The 16503-nt window shown below is 32.7% G+C and overlaps 1 protein-coding gene across 1 annotated transcript in view; it reads right to left on the bottom strand.

Moving 5' to 3' along the window:
* LOC118185065 (ras-like GTP-binding protein Rho1) overlaps window positions 1–16503 on the bottom strand; it is a 724791-nt gene that overhangs the window by 265449 nt on the left and 442839 nt on the right. The window lies entirely within an intron of this gene.

The following is a 16503-nucleotide window of genomic DNA, read 5'->3' as shown; positions in this document are numbered from 1 at the left end:
TCCTTTCACTTGAGGCAACTCCAATACTATGCCAAAAGTCCTTATTTCTGTGTAATATTAAGGAATATTTTTAAACATTGCGAAAAAATGCAATTTGTGTATTTTGCTGAAAAGTAATCTATTCCTTTAAAATATCTCTACAAAGACATTCCTTCCAATTATGAGACCTCTCTCGTTTTGCTATGATCGGATAAACACTGCGAGAATAATGTTCAGTTTATTCGCTTTCAATTGCAACTTAAAACTTTTAATTACTGGAGCTAGTATTTTAATGAAAATTTTGAAATGGGAAATTGTTATTGAAACTTTGGATAACATTTCAATTCGCTGAATAATTTCACTCATTTTAGTACACGTAAATACCAAAAGTTATGATACTGGATGGGGCAGCAGACACGGGTTAATGTGCCTGGCAAAATGCCTCAAATGTTCTGGTTTGAGAAAGGTGAAAAAAAGGGTTCAATTATAGAACATGAAATGAAATTCGTCAGTTTAACTCGCAATTTAAATTAGCAACTTCTAATGAGTTATACACGAAGCAGCAAAAAAGTTTCTTTGAGTTAACATTTCTTTGCTAATTTCTGTAAAATGCGCTTGGCATTAGTCTTATTATGCTAGATCTTATTTGATTAGTTGGATCAACATCCGATACATTTTATTGCTAAAATACACCTGATATAAAGGACCATCAGTCGCTAGGCCTTGATATCTCTGAACACTGCTAGTTCGACACATATCCCAGCGAACAGGTTGTCTGTTTGGATTTTTTCATGGTTTTCTTATGTATAACCATAATACAAGCTAGTTTCCATTAAAACAATTACGCAGGAAACCTATCTCCTGTCAATATTGCGTAATCTTGCCTTAACGTAAACTTGACTGTAATTAATCTTCCTTAATCTTAAGCTACCAGTTTTCAAAAAAACTAACATTTAACATCGCCCTAGATTTAAATGAAACAGAAATAGGCCAAAAGAGAATTTAAAATTAAGTAAAGTATCTATTTCGGAGAATATCGCAGATTTCCTCTTCAGGAATAAGATGCTCTAGAAATTCAGGTGGAAAACATTTTACTTTTGCATAAGAATTACCTATGTTGAATCACTCTCCAAATCGTTTGGTAAATTCGAAATCATGTCAAGCAAAGCTGCTTTTTGTTTTGCGCAGTATTAAGACGCGCTATGATTATTTCTTGTAACGTTAGTTCTCAAAACAAAATGAAAAAATCTGAAATGTTTAAGATTTTAAATTACGTCCAAAGGGGCGTTTTTTAACGTTTTGTGTGTTACTTTTATTTATTAAACATCATGTTCTTTGCACTTAAACCATAAAATTCAGTTCAATAGCAATGTCGCAAAATAATTTTAAAATGAGCATATCTTTAGAATTTCCGGTACAGTTACACGTGCTGGAGATAAAAAGGTTCTTTTTTCCCCGTAGAGTGTTGCATTGATCGCTTTTAAATCATTGAGTTTGTTAATCAAAAATTTTTTAAAGTTTTATAAAATATGAAATAGATAATAAAACAAATTTCCAATTTGCTCTTCCATATGCCCATATTCGTAGGAGGATTAAGTCATTCAAAATTCGATGCCTTTATGTACCGTTGTTTTATGACAGTGCGAGAAATATACATACATTTATGTAGATTTGTCATCATTTAATTTCTTCAAATATAATGCAGGACTCTAACATTTGGTGGCAACAGTTTGAAAAGTGAAACGGACCTTTATAGTAATTCAACACAAAATAGCAAAACGAGAATAATAGTCCTTCAGGGAAAAAGCCCCTTTGGAATAATTATGAGTTCATAAAAATAAAGCTCCCTTTAAATGCAATTTTCTACGAAATAGGAGTAAATTTGTTTGCAAATACATTTTCTGTTGTCCAAAAGTAAGTCTACTGAGCACCAGCACTCTGTACAGAGTTCATTTCCTGGCAAAGAAATGCTTTTGCATACGACTTTCAGTTTGTTACTATTCAGTATAATGTGAATAACTCGTTTCAGTATAACGTGAATACTGGCAAGGGCCGTTTTTCTTCTCCGCCTTCCGATAAACAAAGTGCTAAAATTTGTCGAACTTTTGTAGTTTGACTCAAGTTTGAATCCTAGAAACGGGCTGGCAATATGAGCTTTCGTGACTTTCCGTATGTTTAACCCGAAAACAAGTCAATTATCCTTAAAATATCGTACATAAAGGAACCCCTACTCTTGATATTCAAGTGCTTTGGGTAGAAGCCAGTTTCTTCTTCGAAGGCTTCAGTTTCCTTAGCGAGGTAAACTGTTATTAGGCCAACCAACGAGTCAGCCTTGCAAAATTCTGAAATTAAATGTTGCAGATAGTTGGGTTGAAGACTGCTTTTCTTGAAATTTAATTTGCACCAAAAATGCTTAGAAAAATCTAACATAATATTGAAGAAAAGTGTAAAAGAAATGTGAAACTTACTAGCAGTTTACATAACCAATCAATTTTAACCTTAAAATATGAAAACTTCGTTTCTACTTTATGTTCCTATGTTAATCTTTTTAAGTATTTAAATATGCTGATACGTAATATATATTTTGTGCGATACACTATATCACTGCTGTTACTGTAGTTTATTATCGTCTTATTACTCTTTTCATGCATTGATTGTTCTAATCATAGTTATCCAGGTTACAGTTTACTTAATTGTAAACGCTCTATCTCAAATACAAAGTTTAACATTTTGGATGTGTGTGAAAGTTCTACCTGTTATTGAGATGTAAGTTACAATCAGCTGACTTGGATCATTGAAATGTTATCACTAAAAATAGAACATTATAAAAGCACTGAGTAATAATGGCCTTTTAATGGTTCAAAATGAAATGTGGCGAGGATAGCATAACATTTACCATATGCGTTTAAAAAAGACAATACAGCCACAGCTTGCAAATTTTGTAAACTGAAGATGCAGTTGACGATAGTATAACTATTCCGGTTTCGAAATTTTAGGATGAAGAGAGAAGATATGAAGTCCAACTGCATTATGGACCTTCTTTTAGTTGTTTGTGATAAGTTTTTAAATCAGTCATAATAAGTCGTTCATATCCATCATTTCACAAATTTCCAGAATTTCTGTTGATACCTAGAATCGAAGTAATAATAAAGACACTTGAATTTGTTTAAACCTCCCAAAATTCAGAACTGAATTAATTTTGGAAGTAATATTATGAGAAATATGAAGTATATTCTGTAATGTCAAGCTTCAAAGCGTTAGTACTGAATATGTTCTCCATCAATTTCAAAAGTAGGTGTGCATAATGGAATATAAAAAAGTAAAGTGCTTGGACATCTAATATTAAATGCCAACTCTGCTGTTTGCTGTTGGAGAAAATTGATCGAGAAAAAGGTTGCAGCTCTTGTCAGGAGATGTCGTAAGGCTACAAAGAAGGATCCTGGTAATTGAGGGACGATATACTGTCCTCAACCCGTTGCTTTAGCCCAAACGGGAGGAAATTAGCTGTCCCCGCTAGTGTTAGTCGGCTGGTCGCTAATTCTTAATGTGAGGAGCTTGAGGATAAGCTTTCAGGACTTCCAGCTTTCGTAAAACCTGACTGTGGAGCTTCATTGTGTGTGGGGCTTGCCAAATTAAAATCCCTAACGATGAGCAACTTGTTAACACAAAGCACTTTATCGTCACTTTCTCACCTACAAAACAAATAAGTCCATTGAAACAGGGTACCTGAAGTGATCCCTAAGAAGCTATATGCTGAACCCACTGTATCATTTTTAGAGTTAGCCGTATGCCGCGAAAACCACGTTTAAGCTCGTGCTCAGTCATGAAATTCAGGATTGTCTTAGTGATCAAAAATGTGTAAATTGTCATGCTCACTATTAGGCATTCTCGGAGACCTGCTGTTAATGTAAATAAGACAAATAAATGCAGCATATAAAAGTTATAAAAGAATCTCCTAACTTGAAGCTAAGAAACTGTTTAGCGCCGGTTAACCAAGGCGTACAGCCAATAAGTATACAAACATCTCACAGCATACAGAACAAAAGAAATGAACCAAAATTAACTGGTCGCGAAACGTTTTTAAATATTTCTTTCAAACGGGCAACAGAAAGACCGAAAAAAAGGTAAAAAAAAAGGAAACTTAAAAAAAGAAAAGTCCCAAGAATCGAAAATATATCGAAGTTTATTTTCTCTAACTTTATAGAATCCGAAATGGAAATGGAGGGAGGCAGAGACCTCCCAAAACATGTCTTACCACAAAATGTCTTACCACAAAAAACAAACATCATTGTAATGATAAATTCCTAATGGCCACTCTCGTATCGTTGAAGAGTCATGGCTTTTTCCAAGGCTTTGATAGTATTAAACAGCTTATTAATAACTATTTGCTTGTATGTGTTACAATACGAGAGATCTTCCTTAAACCTGATAATTCAGCAAAGCTACGTAAAAATTCAACGATAATGAATGAATATCCTTTCTGCGGACGTCCAAGTGATAGTGTAGGCTTGCTTACATCCATCAGCTGTCCGTTATTTATTTACACCTCTCCAAGAAATTGCTGTACATGCGACATAGGACGTGAGCACCACCCCTCTACCAATACGGTTAATCGGTATAGCGCCACGTCCACCTTTTTCTAGATAACCATACCTCTTCATTGTGCTAATATACTAATGCATAAACATTCATACAAATTTGGTACTTTAATACAGTGGCGTTAAAGCTAATTAATGTTAGACACTGGATAATACATTGCCATGTTACAAGGTGTATGCAAAAGCATGAATATGGTAGCATATATACATAACTTGTGTACTCGTATGTTGAGTACACTATGATCCTTTGAAGCATTATCATTAGATACACAAGACATGTACATACTGAAACATTAGGTGCGCAATGTTATGCTGGAATAAGTAATTAGTACAGTGAATTAAAAGTTAGACCCTATATTAATACTGTGTGGTACAGTGTCTTGTTACAAATTATTTGTACTGTTTCCTAAGTATACATTAACCAATGTACAAAGATATTAAAACACGTGTATTAGGAAACCCATTCGTTTGAGAAACCCATTATATTTTACCTACTCTTGAAGCAAGAGCATTTCTTTGTATCGCAAAATTTTATATTTTATGGCACTTTGTATTAATCACTAATATTGCGTTTCATTTAATAAAATTTAAAATTACGCATTTGTAAATTCATGTACGTCTCCTCTAAAATACATCTAAAAATGCTACCTTCGATAAAATGGAAATTCTAATTGAAAAATTTCTCTAACTGCCAAGAGTAATTAAAGGAAATGATAACAACAAGGATACATTAAGGACGCATTAAAGCAAGCCTAATTAATGGGAAGAATACAAAAAGGTGCATTAAGGAATTCGAAACCGCTTGAAAAGTGATTTTCGCTACTTAAAAGGAAAGGATAGCTTTCCTAGAACTTGATACAAAGACTAAAGTAGCCTTTTATTATAAATATAATTTTATTCGGAAAATGCTTGTCATTCATTTGGAAATTCATATTAAGTCTTAATAATAATGGTAAATTAAGAAATATTTATCTTTTAAGCAATTAAGCATTTATTTTCATTTTCATTTTCATTTTTTGCGTTTAGGGGATTTCTATTTCCAAATATCACATTTCAAAAACTGGAATATTGTAATGAATGTTAGCTATGTATCAATGTTCACTTTTCATGCTTTCTGTTTACAAACATTAGAATAATTTTTTATTTTAACCATGTTTCATGTAACGCAAAAAATGCACTTGAAGATTTCAACTGATTGTTATTCTTTATATAGACTGCACAGCTTTGCGAATAAAGGACACTAATGCAAGCATTTATTTATCTGATTTTGGAAAAAGGTTAATGGATTGGTTATGATACAGAAATAAATGATACGGTGAGGTGCCTTTCAGGAAGGGCACTTTTAAGGGAAACAGGAAAACACTGCATGCAGCCATTGTGCACAGTCACGCGTAATCTAGGCCCACATATGGCGGAGTAAATAAGACTGTTGACCACTTGTGGTATGACCCTAACCCAGATGTTAGTATGTAGTTTGGCTACATACGTGGTTTTTTTCGTATTCCTTTGTGTGTAATAAATTTAAAAATGAACTAGCTTTTCACAGAAAATTCTTCCATGAATGAATTACTTTCCTTAGGCAAGTAGACCTACCTTGCTTTGTTGTAGTTTGTTAAATACTGACAAACTAACCTAGTATATACTGTTTGTTTTACAATTTCAGTGACTTGACTAATTCCTTACCCCTTTGTTTATAGATATCTATCTGAGATAAGTGCCACACACTTGTTTATTAATCAGTATAAAGTCTACCATACCAAATTAGTTAATATAAATAAGCTTACAAGAATAATATGTGTTCCACAAAATAAGCTTACCAGAAAAACTAATAATAAGCTTGTAGAGACGTTATGTATTTTGGAACAGGAAAGATGGAAAAATTAATCCAACCGCGGACCTCTGGAATACCGACCCAGTATGTAAACCACCACACCAAGAAGGCACGCTAAGAAGGTGGGAGAAACAACTTTATAAGCTACTTAAAAATATGTTTAATAGAAATGTTTGAATAAAGAACCTTTTTTAACTAGCAGGTAACTTTGTATCTAATGGAGTCTGAATACACTGTTCTTTTGGTTTGGTGGCTTATAAGTGAACATACCCTTGAATAATAGGAATTCGAGTTGGGAAGCTCGAATTCCCATTATTCAAGGGATTCAAGTGGCCCTGGAAAACGAGTTAGCTGCATGGTTGGTATTCGTAGTTTTCACCGTATGAATACGAACCAGTTCGTTTAAAATGTCCATCACGAAGGCATCCCTCTCCTTAGGAAGACAATCCTTGTATGCCTTCCGTCTTCAAATAACCAAACCTAGACTTGGTTTAAATATTTCCGACGAAGGACCATAATATCATTAACAGTTTATTACAAAATAATACTAACAATTTTTATATCGCATACAGTATTAGTAATCTTGAATATTTATCCAGTTTCAAATGTTCAGTTTCATACCATGAAATTTACTTCTCGTTATTACATATCTTACAAAATTCATTAGTTTTTGTTTACAATATACGAGCAGTTCTGGATGTCATACTGGAAGCCGAGAGGTAAAATCGCTAAATTCTCCTACCCAGCAAACGAGCTGGCTGTAATATGAGTTTTTCCTATCTTTAACCCTTTCCAGCACGCTACCTTTTAAAGTCGGAGTTTTGATAAAAAAAAAATAGGATTTGGATACTTGGCAGTCTAATTAGGTCTAGAGGAGTACACTAGTAAAATTTTGTGAAGATAGCATTTATCGTTTTAATTATGTAGGTGTAGTCAAAGTGGCACACTGATTGAATATAGCTTCGAAAAGAGTTCTGAAACGAGCATTGTTGTCAATGAATTGACCGATGAGATGCGCAGAAACAAAGAATACAGACTCTCACTTGTCCTAGATTATCGATGAGCCCGGTCTGGGCACACCTAGGGTTCGCCGTTTGATTTTAGGCAAGATTTCAAGGTAAAAATTTAAAACTAATATAGAATAAGGAGATTAGCATACAGCCAAAAAATAACATAGGAATTTCTTTTCAAACAATTCCTTTTATACCCTAAAAAAATCTGAAAGATTTCTTTGAAAAATGAGTGTCTTAAAAAACCAAACATGGCTAAAATATATGGACTGGTTTATGTTGAGCTGCCATCTACTATAAATAAAGAAGGTTCAGGGTAACCTATAGTAACGTATAAATCCTTTTTCATTCAATTTTTCTGTGCGTACAAAAGGAAATTTTTATGTGTGTCTAGACAGAGCACAACCGCAAAGGGTTAAAATGAATATCAGACAGTTCCCTCTAAAAATTACTTCCCGAAGGTATTCCTTCTTCATAGAAATATCCCTCGTAACAATTTTAACATTTTGTACCCTAGCAACGATCATTTTGCCATTTCTAAACCTCAGCATTCAATCTTAGCATGATGTTAAATAGAACGTATTGAAGATATGGGTTTGTTTGGTTAGCCGCAGTATAAGATGTATCATTTATTAATTATATTAATTTAAGTGTAATCTGTTAGAAATTCCTTTAAAAATAAGATTGTTATGCATTGTTTTAGGAAAAATATATAATATTTTTTAAGTAGAAATGGTAAATGATGTATCTACAACCAGAGCTTTAAATTAGATATCATAAATTTGAATGTATTATAAACTAGTTTCCATGCCTCATTTTGAAGAATATAAAATTTCTTACATACTTTTCCATCAGATAAGGTTTTCGAAGATGTTACGTATTAGCTTTAACTTCCTAAATATAAATCCTAGGATCTACTCTCCATTGTAAAGTTCTAAACGTAAGGCACATAAGTTTATGAAAACAGTTTGAACACTATAGGTATTTCATATCTTTTTATGTGGTTAGACTAAGTATTCTAATTCGTAGAAAAGTCATTATGTAGTACTATACATGAAATGTTCCTTAATTTAAGTTGCATCATTGTCTAAGATGTTACAGAATAAATTTGTGGCTTATATTACTTCTTAGTGATTGTTATGCATAGATATTTCCCATTTTCGACAACTTTTCAAAATGAAATAAAGACAAAAATTACTACTGCATGCAATAAATGCTCATCACAAGGCAAACACTGTTATAGCACTAAGCAGGCATTCGCTACTAAATTTTCATATGAAACTTATTATGTATGTAGGAATTTTGCACTGAAATGTATGGAAAGTTTAATAGTTAGGTTATCAAATCATCTTGATTATCTGATTACATGTATTTATTGCTTTCCTGGAAATTTATGAAAATTTAGGCATTTTAGTTACATAACTCTCCTAACCACGATATTAAAACAGTTTTCATAAAATTCCCAGTCTTGGTAATATGAAATTTTGCATATATGAAATCTGTCCTGCATGTTTAGAATGACTATTTTAGTGAATCAAATCTGGAGCCATTTTCTTAAAACGCTTCTTCTAAACATTAATTAATTTCCATCAGCAAAATATCCTTTTTAGTGAATCACCTTTCTGGTAATTTTATTTTCGATTTTGTGTATGTGTTAAGAAAAAATTCAGGTTTCTGCAGTATAATGTCCTGATATATGTATTTTATTAGACATTGGCGTAATATTTAAGATTTAGCTTTGTTCCGTTCCGTTTCTTTTCCTTTTTTTTTCGGCCGAGCGGTAAAGTCGCTGAACACTGGTAGTTCGGTCCGAGGTTTTAATCCCTCGAACGGGCTGGCTGCATGGGTGGTTTTGTGGTTTTCCCCATGTGTAACGGGTATACGAGCCAGTTTCCCTTAGAAAGTCCTCCACGAAGGCATCCCTCTCCTTAGGAAGATAGCCCTAGTGTGCTTTGCCATAATTAAACACACCACACCACTTTTTTTCCTTGCTGGGTAGCGCCGACGTAAAACTGGTTTTACGACGTACCACTGGTAGTTCGACCTTTCTCAAATCCCAAAAAACGGTTTGACTATATGAGATTTTTTGTGGTTTTTCACATATCTAATGAAACATGTATGTACTATGGCCAATGAAAATTATTATGAACTATGTATGTATTATGTAACAGGCTCAATATATTATGAAATATGTAAGCAAGTATGAACTATGTAAGCAACTATGTACTATGTAAGCATGTATATGTATGAACTATGTAAGCAAGTATTATGAAAGATCTATGTATTATGAACTACTTGTATATATGCATGTACTATGAACTATGTAACTATAAGCATATCTTATGAACTATATAAGCATGTATACAGGACCAATGTATGCCCTTATAGGCCCCATGAGGTGTTGCCCCGGATAGTTGCGGAACCTGGACTAGACCCGAATAGTCTTAGTAAGCCGCACGGGTGTTCAGATTCTGCTCTCAACTCAACTCACATATCTAATGGTGATACGATCCACTATCCATTTCTAATTTCTCAGGAATTCATCCCTTCTCTTACGCAGATATTTTTGTGTGCTTTGCTTTAAGCCAAGTAATCCAAATCCTATTTATTTTAAATGTAAGGCTTTCAGGAAGCGTTAAAGTATTAGTTATTTTTAAACTCTTTGAGATGCACTTCTCTACTTTAGAATAAAAGAATAAATAAATGAAACGATAACTTAGGCTTCTGTAACAGCTTTTCTTTATGTTCCATTTCCGTGGTTTTAGTCTATCTTCTTTGTTTTGCAGATTTCTTTCCCAATTTTGTGCAGTTAGTTCACTATTCTTAGTGCCCCATTTCCTAAACCATTTTCAAGAAGGTATATTTCATCACTTGTTATGTTTCGAATCTCTTGATGTAATGTGTGAATTTATATCCATTAGTTCTTTGTTGAATTAGTTTAGGAGATTCTCTTCACAATTCTTAAGCAAATACTAAGTGGGGAAATTTTCCGCTGTTTCGGTACTAGGTTTAGGTAAAGTGTTTGCTTCAAAGTAAGAGATTTACACATGAATAAAAATACATTCCATTGCCATTTTGTTTTTTTTACATGCTTCATGGATTTATATATAACTCATGCATTCCTAAGAAATTTTAAATATTTAAAACTCTTGTGATATGTTCTAGATCAAGATAATAGGTCTTTATTTTGATGTACCAATTTTCTATCATTTTCATTCAACTTTAAATGCGTTATAAAATTTTTACATTGCATAACATTTTCTTAGAAATTACAGGAATAACTCATCTTTTTATTCCCATCTTATATATTTTAAAACTATTTTCAATTTATTCTTCCTTTCTGCTTCAATCAAATTGTGTTGCAACCGTTTGTAATTTTTAATTTCTACCTTTTATTAAATTTTAGTTATATGTTTTGTATTTTTTGGCAAGCATTTACAGTTTTATTTTAATTACATTTGTTTACAGAAATTATAATTTTCCTTAGTACCTCATTGATCTTTTTTTCGAAAAATCCCTTTCATCTGAAGTTTCTACGGATTAAGAGGTACAAAAAAGGCCTTTTTCCCTGCTTGTTTGTTTACTATTACGGTTTCTGTTTTTGAGTACTCCAAATGTGTCGCAATATTTCCTAGAGTTCGGGTGGCGTTTCTATCACTCATCTGGTGAGTTCAAGTTCTTCTATGATTCAGTTTCTCTTTCTATTATTTTGGCACCAAATTCAAGTGGCTCCATATTTCTTTGTACATTTTAGTTCTCTAAATATAAAACTTTAGGTATTCGAGTCTCAACAACCAGTGTTGGATCCTTCCCATTTTGTCTCTTATAAAAACTATTCAATCCACAAAAATGCCTTAAATTTGTCCTCAATGAAAGACATTAGTAACATACACCTCATTCTAAGGTAAAAACACCAAAATGCCTCAAGGGAAAGCATGAGCATTAATAAATATACAAAGAAGCATACGAAAGGAAATAGCTAAAAAATGCATAGAAAATATGTTATCAATTAATAGTTTTGAGCTTTGCAAAATTTTAACATAAATTAAACTATTTGTAATTTCATTGCACTCATACAATACCTTCCAGAAATATAATTTACCCATTTTACTTTAATTAATACATGAGTAACTGCATTACTTTTAAGTAATTAAAAATTGCCTTTAAACTGAATAATTAATTACAGTAAGGGAATAAAAATGAAGCAAGGGAATTAGATAGGCACGTTTTAATAAAAACTATCTGAAAGAAACACAAGAACAAAAATTTCCAATCACTTCTTCATTATCTTGTTGAAAATGGACAATAACATTACTGCTAATTACGCCGTTTATGTCTTTAAATGTAGCGCTTAATTGTTCATTTCGAAAATAATTACGAATTTTTTTTTTGTTCTTATAAGATTTTTTCCCTCATTTAGGTACATAATTTTAAATTCAATTTATTCAGTTTTCCATCAGCATTTAACACATCTTTTCTATATTTTCCTTCTGTTAAAGCAATATTAAAAGATAATGTAAATGAAAAAAGTACAGACTTCATTGTTTACACGAGTTGTCATTACTGCTGCTGATCCTCCTTAGCTTGAGATATTTTTCATTTCAGGACCAGGAATTAATAATGATCATTTGAAAGAGATCGTCTGTCGTTGTCCAAGCCACTTTGTACCCGCTTAATAATTGCCAATACGTCTTTTGTCCGTTTTCATCCCAGATATGAGAGAGTAAACATCCTGCGAAAAAAAAAATTGTCTCTCGTACCCTTCTTCTCCAACCTTTAATTTCTCTAGAGGATTTTAGTCTCGATAGATTTTAAGTGTCCCTCTGTCACAAAGACATTATACATTTATAAGCATTTATGTCTTCTCAGGGATTCGGACCCAGGACTAAGATATGAAAACCAGCTCCTCTAACCACCACATCGATCAGAACAAACTAAATATTATGGACTACAACAAACTAAATTTCCTTCAATTTTTTGTTTGTTTTCCAGTTTATAAGGCTACAAATATTTAGTATTAAAAAGGTGGAAAGTGTATGGAAACATAAGGTTGTAGAACTGAGATTCATCACTGGCTAAGCTAAGCGATACACTTCTGAATTGCTGAACGTCGTTTTTTAGTTTTGCTGAAATATGTTATGAATACTAGAATGTTAATTTTAGAAATAACATCCTCAAGACATTCTTCTAAGTTAGATCATTCTGTTTTTCGTTGCCATTATCAATTAATGGATCAAATTAAAATGGATGCAGGTTAGAGAATTAATCTCTAAACCTGCATCCATTTTAATTCAATCATTCATTCTAATGGATCAGACATCTCGTTTAATTTAAGCAAAGCTGGCAAGTAGCAGAGTACTATTCATCAAGCATTGTTTCATGTTTCACGTACGATTTATTAACATCTTGTAAAGTCCACAGGAAAAAGAATCAAAGTTTTATTACCAGAACTTGACCCAAGAAAATGTTGACGGGATAATCATAATAAAGTGATCGCTTAATGTATGCATAGAGAAAGTTTACGTAAGTTAAGTGTTTACGCATTTGTTACTATACTTGAAATATTACGTTCATGTAGACATACATAAATTAAATAAAATGGTAAATGGACATGATAATCACAGGCATTAAGCCTTTATCTGAATTCAACTTATGGGCACTGCCATAGTAATCGTTTAATCTTTATCTATGTCTTACATTACACACACACATTTACGGATTCTAAATATTACAAAGATATAGAGAGAATATTACACACGCTATGTGTGTAGATACTTTTGAAATAGATTAATGCAATAGTCATGAAAATTAAGCCTTTCCTCAAATTCGATCTAGAAGCATTGCTATAGTAATTGTCTCTTGTTTATGCACCTTATGTAATAATGCTAATATTATTGATAGGGAATATTGCGTATATGACATAAAAATCAAACACTGAAGACTATTTAGACCAACAACTACTAAAAATGTCGAGCAAAATGCTGCGAAACTAATTATAAAGGAAGCTATAAAATACATAAAATTAATATCAATCAATTAATTTCAAGCTTTGTAACGAAACTCACAGGAAGACTCAAAATAAACAATTGAAGCAAGAACTTGTGGGAAAATGGAACTAAAAGTATATTAATAAAAGCCTTAGCCAAAATCCTTAACTACAAAATAATTATTAATTATTAGTAATAAATCTATTTTCCTAATCTTAGTCAAGGAGCAAACGAAAAACTTATTAATAGACCCACGTTTCTGAATTATATCTATATGAATTATAAAAGGAAATTAAAAAAAATCTTTTTAAAAATTTAAAGCAAAAAATAATTAAATGGCAATACATTTATGTAAAATTTAAAGATTTGAAGAAAATTAAAAAAATTTAAAATGCATTCATCACGATATAATTTGCACCGAGACGACTAAGATATCTGTGACAAAAAGAGGGCAATATCGCATGCACTTTTCCTCGAATTTTACTTAAATCAACTGCTGTGGTCTTCCGAGTCCTATTTATATGCCCTATACATTATACACATGCTAATAATGTACTCGTATATAAATGATATTGCATATAATAAATATACAAACATGTTTGCGATAAAAGAATGGATAATCACGAACAATAAGCATTTCCTCAAATTCAACCTAGAGAGAATGCTATCATAAAATGGTACCAATTAGGTAATTATACCAGGAAAATTAAATGAAATTCTTTAGGCAAAACTTTTTTTTTCGTATCTCATTATTTTTTAATTGTACAAGGATAAATCACGATGGAATATATTTTTATTAACATAGTATACACAAATAAAAAAAAAAAATCTCTCTTATTTAACTTATTTTCCATCATGCTCAATGCAGATGCGGCGAATCTTAAGTTATAATTGGTATTTTACAAGAAAAATTCTTTAACGTTTGAGTACATAACAAGAAAAATTCTTTTACGTTTGAGTACATAAAAGACTTGAGTATTTTTTATGTCATTTAACAGTATTAAACTGTTTTCCAAGTGGATCCGTGACACTTAGCCGACAAGACACTTAGCCGACAAGACACTTAGCCGACAGGACATTTAGACAACATGGACACTTAGCCGACACGGACGTTTAGCCGGCAGGACATTTAGCCGACACTGACGCTTAGCCGACTCGGACACTTAGCCGACAGGACATTTAGCGGACATGGACACTTAGCCGACTCGGACACTTAGCCGACACGGACACTTAGCCGACAGGACATTTAGCCGACACGACATTTAGCCGACACGACATTTAGCCGACACGGCCACTTAGCTGACAAGTCATTTAGCTGACACGGGCAATTAGCTGACACGGATACTTAGCCGACACGGACAATTAGCCGACAGGACATTTAGCCGACACGAACACTTAGCCGACACAGATATTTAGCAGACCAGACATTTAGCCGACACGGACACTTAGCTAACAAGTCATTTAGCTGACACGGACACTTAGCCGACAAGGACAATTAGCAGACAGGACATTTAGCCGGCAAGGACAATTAGCCGACATGATATTTATGATATTTAGCCGACGCAGAGAGTCGGCCGTCAGGGCATTTAGATACGGGACATTTAACTGTCAAGACATTTAGTCAACAGCGCACTAAGCTGACAATGATGTTTAGCTCACATGTACCCAATAATTATTTAAACTTACTCTTAGTTACAAAATTACTCGACTTTTCCAGAAGTTCAATATTCAAGTCATTTTTTCACCTATCAGTAAAATTCCTTTTTCGATTCTTAAAGATTCCATATGCGCTTTTAGATCTTATATAATTTAGCGCAGTTTGATATATATCGTTCTGTTTGGTATATATATATTGGCCAAATTGAAAAAGTGTTGAAATTTCTCATCAGGGAATATGAACATGACAGAATAGCAATTATTGACAGTAAAAGAAATGCCTTATTTCCCAAAAACAGTTTCTGGATGAGCATTTGAGTGTACAATACTGATACATAACAATTAAAATACATACGAAATTATAATGCGTAGCAAAAAGACAAGAAGAACATGAACACAAATAAATACATAACAGCAATAATGAGATTGATCAAAACAAAAATTAATTTAGGTGACGTAGTACTGCAAGCAGCTTTTCGCAATTTTTTTTACTTTCATAGCCATAATTCAATACAGGAATTGTGCTGTTTTGCACATGGAATTTTCATAAAGAAATTTTCAGCAATGTACAACTGAATTTCAGGAAGTTCGCGATGAATTGCCGTGTTCTAAGTAAAGATTGTCCGTAAAGCTTCTTCATTTAACCAATTGGGTTCCTTTGAACACTTTTTACATCATTAATAATTTTTCTTGCGTACTTAATGATATTAATTTTCCAATCTCGCTCTTCCTAGAGCTTTCAAATTTCTAATGCCTTTATTTTTCATTACTATTTTTCTCAACACATCATGCTACATTCCATCCTTTATAAAATCGTTTCGCTCCTCCCACTACTGAAATTTCCTTTCCCTGTAACGAAAAATCTGAATAATGCAATAAAAATTATTGTTATTCTTGAATAATACTTTTTATAGAAACATTGGTGATGAAGGGTTAGTTTAGCAAATATATTTTATTTCTTTATTAAAAACAATTAGAAAAGAGAATTTTTAAGACAAGAAAAGCTTTAAATTATTTGTGACCTCTATAATCGGCAGTTCATGCAATCATTTTTTAGATAAAAATAAACAACTCATATAATGTGACGGTAACTGGCCTGCTTTTGGTCACCTCTGCATCGCTTCCGTCTCTCGGAATCCAGCTTTTACCGATATGCCATATAATCATGTGAGGGTTACGGCTGTATTTCAATAGAACTGATAACGTCGCGCCAGTGTGATACATCAGTTATCGGTATTGGACTCGTCTTTGTAAACATTTTTCCCTAAAACTTTTCGCGATTCTGAAACAGCGGAACAATTCTGAACAATACATCCGTATTCAAATTTGGAACATTCTTCTCATTTCCTAGCAACACATTTATAAAGGTCTAGCCTAAAAAAGCAATTTTAATTGGAAAAGACTGGTTATATATTAAGTAAAACGGTCACTCTTTTTCTGTT

This window comes from Stegodyphus dumicola, chromosome 6 (genome assembly GCF_044657685.1).
Source record: "Stegodyphus dumicola isolate Sdum_Otavi_A_Nest chromosome 6, ASM4465768v1".
Classification (NCBI taxonomy): Eukaryota; Metazoa; Arthropoda; class Arachnida; order Araneae; family Eresidae; genus Stegodyphus; species Stegodyphus dumicola.
The sequence above is the reverse complement of the archived record's forward strand: the minus strand, read 5'-3'. Positions and strand labels throughout refer to the sequence as shown.